Raw genomic sequence first — 13451 nt, 5'->3', positions numbered from 1 at the left:
GTCCCAGCTGCCAGGGAGGAGAGCTGAATCTTTAGCATAAAAATCAGATTTCCCACTTTACAGGCTCAAACAAGTATTTAGGTGCCTAAACTAAACTCAAATTAGGGTTCTCAATATTCATTCCTGCAATGTATTTATCCTCATGCAGCAGAAGATATATAGAGAACCAGGGAAATGCAGCACGGAGGGGTTTCTCCAACACGACCATTCAGACAGACCTGGTCTCCAAAGGCAACTTCATAGCTAAATCTGTGGCTCTTTCCTGCTCCCAGCAAAAGTTGCACCTCCTTCTGTGAGTGTGTTTGAAAGGAGACACGCAACACTTTTGCTTTTCTGAACAGCACCGCAAGGAGTATCTAGCAATCAGGTCTGTGACCCCTGGCTATAGCACTGCACAGATCCATGGAGTTATCCTGCAGCATCTTGCAGTAAAGTGCTTTCCCAAAAAAAAACTTCTTTGTGTTTTCAGCTTTGTCTTATTAAACATGCTTACGCTGTAGCTGTAAACAAAGGTGAAACTTTCCAGTAATCAAAGCAAGGTGCCTGGAAAGATTACAAAGCAATTATCACTCAGAAAGTTCAAGCCTGAAACCATGTGAATAGATTCCCTATATTTATTATAGACAGTTTACATGGCATTGCCCTTATCCTTTATGGGTGCAAACCCCACTGAATATAATCAGAAGGGCATTAAGGGGTACAAGCACACCAGCCTGAACCACACAGGGCTTCCATACAGCCCACTGCTTCCTCCTATGCTCTGGACAAGGGCAAAACACTTCAGAGGAAGGAGGCAAGAACTTCATTAATGAGCAGTTATGGAATAATCTGCGCCTTGGAGAAAATTGCTTTTAGCTGTGTCAAACATGGGTTGGCTTATTCCCTGAAATGCATTTATTTATGTTGCTTTTATATGGATATTTCTACCTAATGCAACTCATTATCTTCATAAAAGTTTATTATAATGATTGGCTTTAACTTATTATGGCCAGAAGTCACAGGGACCAATTACAGACCAAAGAGAGGCCAGAAAGGCAATGCCTGTCCTTGGGAGTGATTACAGGCGATGCTGTATTACCCCCGAGTCAGAAAACGTCAACCACTGAAGAGACAGAAACAAAGATTTGCTATTGCTCCAGCAGATCCCTTTGGCAGAGTCCTCATTCGGCAGTCCACAGCATCAGACCTGGGCAGAAGGTCCCACCAGCCAGCCCAGCTGAGGAACTCAGCTCCCTTTCCTGCTTGTAAAACAGCCTGCACGCTCAGATGTTCACTCATTTATACCAGGCTTTTGTGGCCCCCTCTTCTCACGCTGCCTGTGCTGCCAGCAGTGGGAAGTGCTCTGCATGATCTATGCACCACTGGGCATGAAGCATCGCTCACTTCAGAAGCTGTAGCTGGGCTCACGAAGCGATGGCAAGAGCAGGACACCAGTGCCGTCGTTGCCCTGCATTGCAATTAGACAGCAAAGCTGCTCTGCAGCCAAATGCTTCCGACAGAAGCCCCAAACGTGGGGCAGTTTGCAGCACCTCCTTTTTGCTCTCTCTGCAGCCACATCATCAGAGACGCCGCTCCAGGCACACACCTACCCCAAACCTTGCTCTCCACAGGCCAAGCGGTGACCTGAAGTGCCACAGGACTGCCCTGCCACCCCTATTCAGAAGGGCAGCACCTCACCCTAGCAAGTTACTGACTTTTCTCCTGTTTTTCCTTCCTCGCAGCAGCCCACTCCTAGGAACAGGAGCAGAGCCTATTCAATTCAGTCCAATTGTTAAGCAGTGGCAGGAGCCCTCCCAGCACCGGCACTGCATTTGCAATTGGGAAACCTGAAACGATTCCTTTATCATACGCAACTGCGGCTGATCTGGCACCGCCTGTCACGGGCCCACGCTGGAACCCAGCAAACCTCCTTGTGGCTCCACTTGAGGTTCAGTTCATTCACTCAAAAGGAATTAAAAACCATGCAGAAGGGGGGTTAAGATCCATCTTGGTTTCCATTCAAATATTTAACTTTTGGCCTTAAAAAGCTTCCTTTGCAGTAGTGGAAACACACACGCAGTAGCATCACTGCAGCAGGAGCGCTTCCTTGCTATGAAGCCGAGAAAGCTTTCCATGCAAATCACTCCCCCAGCCCCAGAGCTTTCCAGCTATTGAAGCTTCACACCATTTTCCTAATTCTGCCAGAATGAGGTGGGAAAAGGAAGGTACTTTACTTTCCAAGCAGCATGAGGTATCCGTGCAGCCCTCCTGTTGGAAGTAAAACCTACATGGCGACCGCAGCGTGCAGCAGCCCTGAGAGCAGCGCACCGCTGGGTCCCATTCAGTGTCTGGGAACAAAATGATGTGGCAACACAAAGCATCAGCCAAAGCCACCAGATCCGAGCTGGAGAAGTGATGAGACCTGTGGCACTGTCCAAAATCCAGTCCAGGTCCAAACAAAGCCCCACGTTGTCTCAGCTTCCACTTCAATATATTTTAACACAAGCCTTTGGCTTCAAGGCCAAGGTCTTAGCCATCCATAACTACCTCCTCGGGCAACTGAAGAGACAATTCATGGGAAATACTGCCCAAAACAAACCCCATCCATTTGGTTGCAGAAAGACCCTATGCAGACTATACTCCGGTGTTCCTTTCATCATTTAACTAACTGTAACTTTGAAATTAGGTAAAGGACTGAGGAAAAGTCACCCTGAGAACTTCTGCTCAAAGCTCCTGGCTCGGAGCAGGAGAGCTCCTGGGAGAACCCAGCTCCCTGCAAAAGGCTCTTATCGCTCCGCTAAGACTGGAGCAGCAATAACAGGAAGAAATTGTTTTGGCAGGACTTACACCATATAAAGTAAACTCACCGGCTGCTGTTGTATAAAATCTCACTGGAAAACACACACACACAGAGCCATCATCCCCTGTGGCTGCGGACAGCATCCCCCGGGCTGCGGTGGGCTCCCACACACCCACCCCTGCTGTGCTCAGTCTGCCGGCATTGCCCGCACCATGGAGCTGTGCACAGCACAGTGTGAAAATGCTTAGAAGCCACCACCTTGAGCCCTGCTGCTTCTCCTGGCCTTCCCCATTACCTGTAAGGACACACTGAGCATGACTGCAGAGGGTCACCGAGGGACACCGTGTGTCTTGCTTGCCTGCACTTGCTGCTGGTGGTGTCTTTTTCAGCTCTGGTCTGGTGTGGAAATCAGAGAGCAGAGCAGATTAGGATGTGCTCTGCACCCTGGGACATTGCCTAACTCCCTATGGCAGAAGGGAGGGATGGGAAGGCAGTAATGGGCTCTGGTGCTGGTGCTTTTGCTCACCGGGAAGCACCCTTCCAGTGCAAAGCCAACTCCTTGTGCTGCTCAGAAACCCACTGGATGCTCTCCTCCTCCTCACTCCCTGCTGCACTGCCCCAGCTCAGGCAGGACCCTGGGGCCACCCTCCATCAGCCAAGTGCATCCTCTGCGCCAGCACGGGCAAAGGCCAGGCACTGCCACGGTGAAGCCCCACACCAACAGCTGAGCCGAAGCTGCGAGTCCAGAGGCTCCATGACCGCACCGCTCCGGCTAGACGTGTGACTTCATACCACTTCAGCTAAACAATTCCAGCGCTGAGGGCAGACGCTCACATCAGTGGCATTGTTTTTACACACAATAGGTGTTTTTTTATACCCGCAAGTGAAACGGGGCAGTTTTAAACTGATTAATGGTTCTCTCAAACAAGTCTCCAAGTGTACGGGAGGCCTCTGGCAGACAATGTCAACCCAGTTCTAGTGGAACAACATCAGCTGCTGCCCTGCACCAGACCAGTGTAAGAGGAGCAGCAAGAGCAGAGCTACAACCACTCCCAGTGTGGCTTGTTCATATGAGGGACACTACTGCCAGGCTCCCCATCCCTCTGCCAGGCTCGTGCTTTGCTCCGCTCGTTACCGTAGTGTCAGAGAAGCCTTTCGGTTCACTCAAGCCAGCGCACAGCAGCAGCATCAACCCTGTTTCCACAAATTCAGCAGTGCCCTCGAACCGAAGCCGGCGTCTGTTGAAGATACCAGCAGTTTGCTGCAGCAGCAAAGGAGCCAGCGTGCATCTCCTGCTGCACTGCCAGCCGGCTGACACCACCATCACCAGCCGGTGTGACATTCGAGGGAGCTCACCGCCTCACCTATGCACACTGAAGCGTGGCACCTCGACCAAGACAAGCTTCCAGCAGCAAATTCACTCCCAGCACAGGGCAGGTTGCTGGCAGCTCTGTGCCACCCGTGCACAGAGGGGCTAGCTGCCTGCACAGCTCTCTGGGGCTTTACTGGGGCAGCAGCAGCTCAGCTCTTGGGATGCAGAGTCTGCAAAAGCCCTGGGAAGTTCCACACTTAATTCTGCCCCAGCGTGCAGCAGTAGAGGAATGTCACACATGCAGCTTTGCTCTTTACACCTGCCCCTGTTTGGTATTTTCACTCTTTTGGGATGGCAGCCAAAATCGAACGAAAAACGCAGTGAAGGGAAGCTGTGAGCTGAAGCAGGCAACCTGAGGGGTGACCAACCATCCTCGCAGCAAGGGGGGATGCAACTCGGACAGCAAAGCTTTCAAATCCTCTTGCTTCTGCCGGCGGGCAAGTTGTAGCCAAAACATTACACACAGCCCTGCACGAGAGGACCTGCGGTTCACACGGGTGAGGAACGGTGTTTTGCAATTTGGATAGCACAGCCTGGGAAATACAGCTATCACTGCCAACCATCTAAGCCACAAAGATTAGTTAAGAGGAAAAAAACAAAGTGAATGCAAACACAGGCAGCGCAGCATTCACTCCAATGCTCAGATAAGACACTGAGGCATGGACAGGTTAACAGGCAGCCTCAGTCACACCACGAGACTGTGACAGGTGAAAACACAGCCTGCTACATGCTGTCCCTGCCTATTTACCCCTGCAAGATCCACATCACATTTTTTGGTATCTCAAAGGCAGGGGTTTGATGGGCTTCTGTATAGCCCACACACCCTGATTTTGCATCACTCAACACGTCTGCCACGCATCACCCACAAGCAGGAGCAGGCTAAGCAGTAAGAAGCTGCAAACTACGATGAGGGTCCATGCCCTGGCTCTGCTTTCACTCCAAGTTCTCCTTGATCCTGAGGATTCCCATGGAAAACCCGAGTGGTGAGTTTAAGCAGAAACGCAGGGATTTGGGCTAAGCGTGAACTCTGTGCAAAGCCAGCTTTGAGCTTTGCCACTCTGCCAGCAGCCCTGGATACTCCACAACATCCTTTTAACACAGCGAGACATTTTAGGATGTGAACAAGACCGAATCCTGCTCTTGCCCCAAACAATAGGCTCTGCAATAATGGTGCAACCAGAATTTCCTGTGCGGCAGCGTGCGCCAGCTCCCAAGACAAAATACCATGGGAAAGCACTACCACAAGAAAAGCCGCTTTGCAATGCACCGGGGCAACTCCTCAAGGCTCCTGGGGACACTGTTTTTACAACAAGCAAAGCACCACAACCAAGTCCAGGCCGGGAAGTAGGTAAAACCACACCAGCGGCTCGAAACAGAAGCCATCCAGCCTGGGAATGGCTGTGGATAATTCATTATCGCACCCAGCCTTCTGCAACATCTGGACGCGTCTTTCTCTCACGGATATTTCACTACCCTGCAGTCCATGTGAAAACATCACATCAGAGTGGGCTGTGATTTGGAAGGCTTCAGTCTCAGCTTGGCTGGGGTGAACCTGAGCATCACCACTCGGGTGGTGCAGGAAGCTCAGGAGTGGGGCTGGCGCAGAGCATCTCTCTCAGTACGGCAACAGGTCCCGGCAAGAAAAGAGCAAATGTCGGCACTGCATCAGACACAGAGAGGCAGCAATTGCATTCAAAATGCTCTGGTGTGGACCTGTTGGAGCTTCTACCAAGAATGAGGGATCAAAATGGATCGCAATCCTGAACACAAAGAAAAGCAGATGAAGAACTCCTATGGCAAAACAGGAACTGGGTATTCCACAGCTCTGCTGGGCTCAAGGATTTGAGGAGAGCTGGGGAAACAGAAAGAACTAAACCAGCATGCTCAACACAAATAAAACCACCACCCTGCTCCAAGCTCAAGGTTTTTTTGCCTTTCCACCTGACAGCACAACACAAGAGCTATGGGTTTGAAGCTGCAAATGTCGCATGCCCGGGCTCTGCTGCCACCACCTCCCCAGTCTAGGACCTCTGACCCTTCTCAGCTGCAGGAGGTGCAGCGTTCAGTGTGCAACATCAGGCGGACCACCACCCCCACACACTCAGCATCCTTCTAATGTCTCACTGCTACCATCTCTCTAGCTCTATTTGTGACACTTGTCATCAAATGTTGGTGTCATTCATTTCTCTATAGTTTTTTCAAGGCAGGACAGAAACCATTTCTACGAGGTTTTTTGACCCTAAAGTTACTTACCTGCCTGAAAGTATTGTACTGGGTTTGTGTGGCAGGGGTTTGGTGGCAGGGCACTACAGGGGTGGCTTCTGTGAGGACCTGCTTTCCAGCCTAAACAACTCCATGACTCTATGTCCAACGGAGCCCACGCAGCTGGCTGCAAGAGGGACCCGTCACCGGCCGAGGCTGAGCCCATCAGTGACAGTGGGAGCCTCTGGGATAACGGATTCAAGAAGAGGGGAAAAAACTGCTGGAAAAAACAGCAGCTGGAGAGAGGAGCGAGGCCATGCGAGAGCAGCAGCGCCGCAGCACCCTGGGCAGGGCAGGGGGGCTCCAGGCACGGAGCAGAGACCCCCCACAGCCCGTGGGCAGCCCCGGCGGGGCAGGCTGTGCCCCCAGCCCCCGGGGGAGCAGCCCCCCCCCCCCCCCCGCAGCCCGGGAGCCCCCCCGGGGCAGGGGGTGCCCGCAGGGGGCTGTGACCCGCGGGCAGCGGCGCTGGGGCAGCTCCTGGCAGGAGGGGGGGGGGGGGCAGGGCTGGGGCCGGGCTGGGGACCCCACGGGGACCCCCTGGTGCCGGCTGGGCCTGGGGGGCTGCGCCCGTGGGGGGACCCAGGCTGGGGCAGTGTGGGGAGACCTGCGGCCCCTGGGAAGGAATCGGGTCGGGGCAGTTCGTGGGGGGCTGTCTGCCGTGGGGGGACCCCGGCTGGGGCAGGGCAGGCTGTGAGGAGGAAGCAGCGGCAGAGCCAGCGTGTGATGGACGGACCCCAGCCCCATTCCCCAGCCCCTGCACTGCTGGGGGGAGGAGGGAGGGAAACTGGGAGTGAAGTTGAGCCTGGGAAGAAGGAACAAGTGGGGCAACACATTTCTAAGATTTGGTTTTATTTCTCATTATCCTACTCTAATTTGACTGGTAATAATTTAATTTCCCCAAGTTGAGTCTGTTTTGCCCATGACGGTAGTTGCTGGGTGATCTCCCTGACCTTATCTCAACCCAGGAGCCTTTTGTTATATTGTCTCTCCCCTGCCCAGCTGAGGAGGGGTGACAGAGCAGCTTGGTGGGTGCCAGGCACCCAGCCAGGGTCAGCCCACCACAAGTATCTATAGCAAAATACGGAAAATACAAATGTTATCTTATACATGCAGCAGCACCTGCCCTTACACTACATGGTGCTCCCTTCCCCGTTAGCCCGTTCCCTCGCCACGGACGCGCAGAAAGCTCAGCATTTATTTCAAGAGGAACAAGGTCAGAAAACAGGTGAGAGCACCTGAGCCTGCCTTAGCAGCGATCCCAAATAATTTGGGGTGCTTCAGGACCTCAAATGAGAGGAAGAACTAACACAACTGGCTAAATTTAGTCCCTTGCTGCTGGATTCAGCACATATGAAGTGCCAATTGGTGCAAAGCACATGGGTACAGGCTGTTTAGAGACCTTTGCTCCAGAAGCACACTGGTACACAAGGCCAGCTTTCGAGGGAAAACCGTACACCCAGCAGCTGGCATGTTGAATGGGAGACACGCTAAAGCAGGAACAAACGGTTTTCACCCCATTTCTTCCATCAGCTCACCTAACTTGTCTCTGCCTTGTTCTCCCCAGCTACAAAGAGGGGATGAGAGGTGTCACAGCCCTGCGCAGCAGCTGCCACCAGTCGAGGTTGAGGCTGCGCACCCTGAAGAGCAGGACTGACCCCACCAGCACAGGGGGACAACCCCCTGCTAGCCTCTTACAACAGCCAGCTGCACCTACAGCAGATAGATCTTTGAAGACAAAGAAAGCAAAGCCTTGATCCCAAGATCGAGGAAGGCCACTGCACTTGGGATGGGGACAGAAGAGATGAGGACAGAGATGGCGAGGCCAGAGAGTGCCTGCTGGCTGGGACCCTAAATTCAACACAAACACCACGCAAGAAAACCAACCCCCAGAGCCCCAGCAAAGCTTCTTGGCGTTTCCACAGCAGAGGACTGGCTTTTCTGGCTGTGTGTGTCTGGCTTGGGTCAGGACAAGCCACGGGCAGCTTGGCAGTGTGTTCAAACAAAGGGAGACACAGAGCTGTGGGCTCCAGACGGGGCGATGCCCTCTGTCCAGAGAGGAAGAGCAGAGAAACCATGTGCAAGAAATCAGAGCAGCAGGAAGGTCTCAGAGCTCGACCTATGGCAAAAAAACCACTTACTGGGACATAGCTGGAAAACGCATTTTTAAGTGGCTTCATTAAAAAAAATAATTTCAACGCTCCTCCATGATTTCTTATTTTAACAACCACTCAGTGCCCTGCTGGTCTCCCTGAACTCAGCCCTCCGGACACGACACCCCAAAATTCATTCACTAGGGTGTAGGTGCACACTAATTATGCTATACCATTTAGGCACCAGGGAACTCTTCCCCAAGAGGCTGTGGTTTCCAGACGTGCATTGCTGCCTGCTTAATAATCAATACGAGCTCTCCCGTGCTACTGAAATCCTTTCTGATGTTTGCAAAATGCCCCCTTCTGGCAAATTATAACTCAGGTTTTCAGGCCATATTGTGTAGATGAAGAAAACTCCAATAAATCTGTCATCTAACAGAAAATTAGTGCTGTGTCCTAATGTCAGCACCGAACACAGCTATTGCATGTTCAACGTAAGAAGGCCAAATACAACAAACCTTAAGTAACAAAAAAGCCGCACAAAAATTAAAGCTGGTGATGCTTATGCCCTGAAACACAGATGGCAAGAGGCCACTGGGCAAGACACGTGTTGAGAACCCTGGCTCGTGGTGCTGGCAGGAGCCCGGCCCATGGGGGAGGCCAGGGAGGGAGTAACCCCCTGCTGCGTCCTGGGGCAGCCACGGCAGCACTCCTTTGGCATTTCTGATCCTTCTATTTCTCCTCTTTTTTACCCATGTCCTTTAGGAGACTTTTTTTTTTTTTACTTTTTTTAAGCAAGACAGAGTAAGTTTATTAAATCAGCTAATATTACTGCAAATATTTGGGAAGTCTTTCAGATCACAAGACACAAACAAACAGCCAGGTAAATGCAGGCAGAAATAACTGCTCCAAGCATAACCAGGTTGCAGTAATTAGCTGGGTGATTTTCAGCTCCTGGCCTCAGACCATCAGGATTCCCCAGACTATTTCTGAAAGGTCTCAGTAAGATAAATCCAAAAGGAAACCCATTCTCACGCTTCACCTGGAAGTTTCACAGGAGCCTGCAAGCTGAAAAGATTAAAAAATGACTGGACAGGATGGTTGAGAGCAATCAGCACTTAGTAAAATGAGCGGTAACAGCAGTGGGAGAGAGCAGGAGACTCCAGTGCTCAGGTAACCAGGAGGGAAAGTAGTAGCTTTTGCAACAGATATGGGACAAACCAAAAATGGAGCAAAGGGTCAGAAAATTCAACCAATTGCACCCGTGACTTTTAGTACCCAGGATCAGGAACAGTAGCTTCCAGACTCATCTTCCCAAGGCAGACCTTTCCCCAGCACTTCCAGCTTAACTCATCAGGAGGCTCCCCCAAAGGAGATGATGCATCTTCTGTTCCCTTGCTTCCACACATATGTTTGATGCACCTGCTTCTTCTTTCTCCCATGAGCAGCTTTCCCCCTCGGACCACCAGCTCCTCCTGCCAAAGGGCTCACTCATGTCCCACTGCGTAAGCAACAGCCACCGAGCTCCGGTTTGAGAGCCCCACCAACAGGCTCTGGGACAGGTCTTCTCTGGCAGGAGGAGAGCATGGCAGCAAGCTCGCTGCAACCCCTCGGAACGACGGAGCCCATCCTGCACCACCTGCCCCGTCCCACATCCCTGCTACAGTGGCGCCTCAGCCACCAGCGGCACAGCAGAAGATGAGGTTTGCTCGGAGCGGCTCTTGGCACATACTGGGTAACGCAGGTGCCGGGCAGCACAGCATAACCCTCTCCCACCCTCAACCAACCACCACACTGTTGGTTCTCCTTACAGGAATGCACAGAAATCAAATTAATTAATTCCAGCTATGCACAAGGGTGCGAGCAGCATTCACACCGCAGCAGGGAAACCAGATGGCAGAGCAGAAATTCGGCACTCCTGGTCCCTTGTTCCATCGGGGAACCAAACGCCACTCATGTGAGCCACCCTGCCAGCGCTGCTGGGCACCCTCGGCACACGAGCAGGGCAGCCCAAACACCTCCACAGGGTCTCCAGCAAAGCATCCACCTCGACCGGCACCAGTTAACTTACTGTAACAGACGTAAATTTGGCACTTTTATTTTCCCCAATCAGTGAAGATACTGTGGAGGGAGTGAGCAGCATTCCATAAATATTTGGATTTAAACAGTTACAGTACGTTTTGATCCAGCTTGCTGTACCCAGGCTGAGGTTTTAATGCCCTGTAACCAACACAGCCACCAAGCCCAGTGCAACACGACTTCTGCACTGCAGCCCGGCCCCATTTAAAGATGGAGCTAGTGCTGGGTGCTGGCTTTGCCGTGAGCCAGCGGCACTCGGGGGAAAGCGCTGGGCCTCGTCTTACAATAAAATGTAAGGGAGGAGCAGGAAGGTTATATCAGCTATTAATCCGTGTATTTTGAAATGGCTCATCTAATAAACATTAAGGTGTAAAACAAAGCCACAGAGGTGGAGATGTGAACATGGCATCTCACGGGAACCCTCTGTAAACACATGAGTAAGCCTTTCTCAGCGAGGTTGCCCCATCAGCTTCCCTGGGACTACCAAAACCAGTAAGAACCGAACCCTCCCAACCAAAAAATATTCACCGCAGCCAACAGAAATCCTCTCCTGGACTCCAACATACTTTGAATCAGCCTGGGTGAGTAATGACCCAGTTCTTAGGCAGTTCACATGAGCGTAAACCGGGCATAAACTACTGAAATCTGACACAGAGTGGAAAATAAACCCCGGCTGCGATCAGAATTCGGCCCAACTCAGCGCCCGGCTGGTCCCTCCTCTGCACCTCAAACCAGGCAAAAACCAGCCAAACACATCCGCGCCTGGCGCCACGCTAGTTTTTCTCTCCTAAACTTAACGCGCCCTCGGTGGCTTTGCGCTCCCGCGAGGGGGGGGAGGGGGGGGTACCCTGTCCCGCAGGCCCCTGGCAGGGGGTGACACGCTCAGCAGGTCACAGCCCGGAGCGAACCGACGGGACCCCCCGCCCGGGGCCGGCCCCGCTCTTACCTCGCCGCATGGCCTCGGCGCCGCGCGCCCCCGCCGGCCCGCGGAACCGGCGCAAACCTCCGCTGGCGTCTTGGAGTGAAATGTTAAAAATATTAAAAAAAAAAAAAGTAAAAAAAAATAATAATTAGGTATTAAAAGAAAACAAAACTACGAGCTCCTCGGAGAAAAATAAAACTAAACCCAAAAAGCTGGAGAACGGGGTGCCCGCGCCATGCACGGCCCCGTCCGCCGGGCCGCCCCCGGGAGCTGCCCCGCTCCGTCCCGGCTCGGCCCGGGGCGCGCTCCCCGCCGGCCCCGAGAGCGGCCCGGACCCGGCCCGGCGCCGGCGGAGCGCTCAGCGGGCGGCGGCGGGGGCCGCCCCGGGCCGGGCGAGGGCAGCCCCGGGGGCCGGCGGCCGCCCGCGGGCAGCGGGGCGCGGGGGGCGCCCGCCGAGGCCCGGCCCGGGCCGCGCTGCTCCGCCGCCGCGCATCCCCCGCAGCCCGTCCCGTCGGGGCCCGCCGCGCCCGGGCGCTGCCCGAAAACACCGCTGATAACCGCCCCAACAAATAAGGGTTTTCCTTAAAATCTGCTGCCGGTGAGGAGGTCCCAAGCCCGGACGCGAGCGGGAGCCCGGAGGGAAACTTTGTGCAGCCGGTGCGGCGGGGAGCGGCCCCCCCAGCTGCGCGGCACCGCCCGCCGGCCGCGGGCGCGGGGGAAGCGCGGGGGAGGCTCCGCGGCCGCCGTCAGCGCCCCGGCCCGGCGGCGGTGGGGAGGGGACAGCTGGGGGGGGGCGATGCTGACCCCGCGGGGGTTGTGCCCCCCCGCCCATAGGGACAATCGGAGGACGCGCGGTGGGACTGCCGGCGTGAGAGCCCCGGCCCCCCCCTCCCCCCCCCGGGGAAACTGAGGCACGGAGCGGGGCACCACAGCGTGCGCCCGGCCCCGTCTGCGGGGCTCCAGGGTCGCCGGCCGGCTCTGCAGGTGCCGATGGTAAAACCGCAGCTTCTCCACCGCTGCCGACCAGACTGCATGGCCAGATTTTTAAGAACTACCTCAGTTTTACCCAGGCTCCTTATTTCCGAAGGAGGCTGCCACCCCGGGCTGGGCTCACTAACTGCTTTCCAGCTCCTTCGCTCCCCTCCCTGCCAGGGAGACCCCTTCTTTCCCCACCTGCCTCCTCCCACCTGCGGGCAAGTCTCTCCAGACAACCACTAGCCCACCTGGGCAAAGCCAGGTGCTTCCAGAGGCTCATCAGACAGCCTCGGGCCCCTGCAGGACAGCGCTGAGCTCCGCCGCCCTTCCCACCCCAGAAGCTCGACCACCGATTCCCACCCCAGGAAAACACACGTGGAGAAAAACAACTTCTCAGCACTCCTGCCCCAGGGCCCCCCCACCCCAGCACCCTGCCACAGAGCCCCTGCAAACCCACCAGCACCTAGTCAGGAGCTGTTCCTGCATGTGCAAATAGGACATCACACAAATAAAAGGTTTGCTTTTGTTTTAAGAAACAGCTTTTATAACATTAAAAATATTGGAGGGAAGTTAAATCATTATTTAGGTAAGGCTCAGTGGATTTAATTGCTCCTTTTCCATGGCACATAATTGGTGTTTTAAGTTATATGAGTAGTGTTTCCCATGGAGAGGCAGGTGTGAAGGTGTTATTAATAGGATAACAACAATTAAGTGTAATTGGGATCATCATATCAATCACTCCATAGAGCAGCATAAGCTCAGTTTTCCACTGATTTTCCGATTGTTTCAGTGACGGGGCAAAGCCAAAGAAAGTGTTTGCATTTCAGGCACAGGCAGCAAAAAGCCCCTTAATGGTTTTTTGCACTGTTGACCCATTCATTCACGCAAAGTTAACCTGAGGCCCAGAATTCCATGCCAGTTGCTCTGGTGAATCTCCAGATATTCATATCCCCTCCTGCCTGGCTTGGGGTA

The 13451-nt window shown here is 53.7% G+C and overlaps 1 protein-coding gene across 2 annotated transcripts in view; it reads right to left on the bottom strand.

Moving 5' to 3' along the window:
- The window catches only part of ARHGEF9 (Cdc42 guanine nucleotide exchange factor 9), a 221650-nt gene extending 209849 nt beyond the window's left edge, over nucleotides 1-11801 (bottom strand). For both annotated transcript variants that reach the window (XM_055817993.1, XM_055817994.1), the window contains exon 1: nucleotides 11529-11801. The gene's annotated coding sequence lies outside the window, so the exon portion shown is untranslated. The remainder of the gene's footprint in view (nucleotides 1-11528) is intronic.
- Between the last annotated feature and the right edge of the window lie 1650 nt (nucleotides 11802-13451).

Source organism: Falco peregrinus, chromosome 13 (genome assembly GCF_023634155.1).
Source record: "Falco peregrinus isolate bFalPer1 chromosome 13, bFalPer1.pri, whole genome shotgun sequence".
NCBI lineage: Eukaryota > Metazoa > Chordata > Aves > Falconiformes > Falconidae > Falco > Falco peregrinus.
The sequence above is the reverse complement of the archived record's forward strand: the minus strand, read 5'-3'. Positions and strand labels throughout refer to the sequence as shown.